General features: G+C 45.3%; 1 pseudogene; it reads right to left on the bottom strand.

The window, feature by feature from the left end:
- Nucleotides 1-2418: 2418 nt before the first annotated feature.
- On the bottom strand, nucleotides 2419-3377 carry LOC115194476 (myeloid-associated differentiation marker homolog; annotated as a pseudogene).
- Between the last annotated feature and the right edge of the window lie 389 nt (nucleotides 3378-3766).

The following is a 3766-nucleotide window of genomic DNA, read 5'->3' on the forward strand; positions in this document are numbered from 1 at the left end:
GACCAAACTACAATAACAAATAACCCTTATACTGGTCAGGACGTGACAAACAGAGCTGGTGTAACTGATTCAGGTTTGTAGGCCTCCTTGCTCGCACACGCTTTTTCAGTTCTGCCTACACATTTTCTATAGGATTGAGGTCAGGGCTTTGTGATGGCCACTCCAATACCTTGACTTCATTGTCCTTAAGCCATTTTGCCACAACTTTGGAAGTATGCTTGGGGTCATTGTCCATTTGGAAGACCCATTTGCGACCAAGCTTTAACTTCCTGACTGATGTCTTGAGATGTTGCTCCAATAAATCCACATAATTTTCCTCCCTCATAATGCCATCTATTTTGTGAAGTGCACCAGTCCCTCCTACAGCAAAGCACCCCCACAACATGATGCTGCCACCCCCGTGCTTCACGGTTGGGATGGTGTTCTTCGGCTTGCAAGCCTCCCCCTTTTTCCTCCAAACATAACGATGGTCATTATGGCCAAACAGTTCTATTTTTGTTTCATCAGACCAGAGGACATTTCTCCAAAAAGTGCTATCTTTGTCCCCATTGTCCCCATGTACACAAGGTTCTTTGCTGTTGTTCTGGGATTGATTTGCACTTTTCGCACCAAAGGATATTCATTTCTAGGAGACAGAACGTGTCTCCTTCCTGAGCGGTATGACAGCAGCGTGGTCCCATGGCGTTTATACTTGCGTACTATTGTTTGTACAGATCAACGTGGTACCTTCAGGCATTTGGAAATTGCTCCCAAGGATGAACCAGACTTGTGGAGGTCTACAATTTTTTTCTGAGGTCTTGGCATATTTCTTTTGATTTTCCCATGATGTCAAGCAAAGGGTTTGAAGGTAGGCCTTGAAATACATCCACAGGTACACCTCCAATTGACTCAAATGATGTCAATTAGCTTCTAAAGCCATGATATCATTTTCTGGAATTTTTCAAGCTGTTTAAAGGGACAGTCAACTTAGTGTATGTAAACTTCTGATCCACTGGAATTGTGATACATTGAGTTATAAGTGAAAAATCTGTCTGTAAACAATTGTTGGAGAAATGACTTGTGTCAGGCACAAAGTAGATGTCCTAACCGACTTGCTAAAACTATAGTTTGTTAACAAGAAATTTGTGGTGGTTGAAAAACAAGTTTGTAGTTAAATGTATTCTTTAGTGTGCTCCGGGGAAACATGCCTTTCTTATTGTGCTTAGAGTGGAAAGGTACACAGTCCACGAGGAACAAGTCATCACAAACATTGAGGAATATTTGTCACCAGAGACCTTACAAAATTCTACAGTCCAATTAATTTATGGTTACCAGCTCAAAAGTACAACCATTGAGGATTTTGTGAAAACTAATAAGACACTTAGTGAGCTTGTGGAGAAATGTGGTGGCCGTTGTCACGTCATTGACAACAAATACTGGAACAACAGTCAGCAGGATGAGTACAGGAACAACCAGTACCAAGTAGCAGAGCTACTCAACACCATAGAGGAGATGGTGAGACAGAATGGAGGAGGGTGCTACACCAATGAGGTCCTCCAAGATTTAGAGAGAGAAATACAAGCAGAGATAGAGATTCTTAGAAAGGAATCAAAGGGCCAGATGTCAGAGGAAAAGATGGGAAAACAGGCTAAAGAAAGTGTGTGAAAGAAACTCCTGATCAAATTGACAGGGGTAGCAATAGGTTCAGTGGTAGGAGCTCTACTTCAAATCAAATCAAATCAAAGTTTTTTTGTCACGTGCGCCGACTTAACCGACTTTCCAAAACTATAGTTTGTTAACAAGAAGTTTGTGGAGTGGTTTAATTTTTTTTTAATGATTCCAACCTAAGTGTATGTAAACTTCAGACTTCAACTGTAATTATTCAGACCCTTTACTCAGTACTTTGTTGAAGCACCTTTGGCAGTGATTACAACCTCAAGATTCTTTGATATGATGCTACAAGCTTGGCACACCTGCATTTGGGGAGTTTCTCCCATTCTTCTCTGCAGATCCTCTCAAGCTCTGTCAGGTTGGACGGGGAGCGTTGCTGCACAGCTATTTTCAGATCTCTCCAGAGATGTTAGATCGGGTTCAAGTCCGGGCTCTGGCTAGGCCACTCAAGGACATTCAGAGAGTTGTCCCGACGCCACTCCTGTGTTGTCTTAGCTTCAAAACACTAGCAACACACTAGCAGAGCAGCTCAAACAGACACTCAGACACTCTGACAGGCTGATCACATCACATAGATACCTTTTAAAAATATATATATATTATCCTAACTGTAGCCCACTTAATACATTATCTACAGTCAGATATTATTGAGCTGTCTTTTCATTTGCTTGGTGAAGATAAAGATAAACGTTCACATTTTCAAAGAGCAACTGAATACATTTTACACAGCAGCTTCTCTCCCTCCTCCTCTCCCTCCTCTCTCCTCTCTCACACACTGACAAACACCAAGTGTGCGGAGTAGGCCAGGTCAGCCAGGTAGAGCAGGAAGTTGAGAGTGGTGAGCACGTCAACTGTCACCAGTGTTGCCAGGCTTGGGGGCGGTTGTAACGTTGGTCAAATTGGAACACGGGCCAGATGATGGTGGCGGTCAGGTACATGACAACAGCCAGGCGACCGTAGGCTGACAGGATGCGTGTAAAGGGGAATGGGAGGCAGCCAATACACTCCCCAACACACAGCACCACCACACCCACAGACAGGATGAACCAGATATAGTAGACTGCTATGCACCACTTGAGAGCTGCGTGTTGATCGTACGACACCAGGTCGCTGACGAGCATGAAGATGATGCAGGCCATGAAGGTCTTTCACACCTTGAGCAGGCCTGGAGCCGTGGCCATGCAGCCCGTCACCTCGCCTGGCCGTGCCCGTGTCAGGGTCACCTCCCACAGGTAGGCAGCGTGGCCAGGCAGGAGAAGACATTGGAGGCGATGTGTCTGTCAGGGCCTCCCCTTAGTTCTGCTGGCCCTTGAGGAAGTAGACGGGAAGATGATGGAGGCAGAGAGGCAGAGAAGGGTGGCGTAGCATGCCATGGTGATGTGAAAGTTATTCCAGGAGACGGGGGCTCGGGCCTGGAGACCAAAGTGCTCCACCAGCAGCACCAGCAGGGTTCTAGTGAAGCTGAAAGCCCAGCAGAACACACACCAGTCTCCCACCCCAGAGAGGGAGGCCCCGTGGGCTGCCACACTGAAGATGACGCAGGAGAACATCAGGGCAGCCACACGCACCCACAGCAGCTGGGAGATGAGCAGTACTATCAACGGCATGGTGGGAGGTGTTATACAGGGGAGTGGGGGATATGTACTGTAATACAGTATTAATACAGTAGGAATACAGTAGCAGTTCACTTGTTCAGAGTCTTTAGTTGTGTCTGAGGAGGGGATCAGCGTTATCCTGTCCTTATCCAGTGTTCTGCAAGAACATAAAGAAACAAAGAGAGATTTAGGGCCAGGTGATTCACAGAACATCCAGAACTGTGAAACTGAAACTATTAACATGACTTTCGGTTTTACATTTCTATACATGAGAGCAGTTCTTGGAAATGGTTCCCAGCCAGTTATTTTCTGTCTGCACCTGAGGACATACTCTCCTAGTCTGGTAAACACATTCCATCAACATGACTTTCAGTAAATTGTTATATGCTTGAGAGCAGGGTCGTCATATTCACTAGGACGAAACTAAAGCAAATGGGTTGAAACGGGGAGGGACTTCCTCAATTGGTTCAAAAATAAACTTGTTTTCCATTACAAAACGTTTGGCTACGGTGTAAAACCTT

Source organism: Salmo trutta, chromosome 5 (genome assembly GCF_901001165.1).
Source record: "Salmo trutta chromosome 5, fSalTru1.1, whole genome shotgun sequence".
Classification (NCBI taxonomy): Eukaryota; Metazoa; Chordata; class Actinopteri; order Salmoniformes; family Salmonidae; genus Salmo; species Salmo trutta.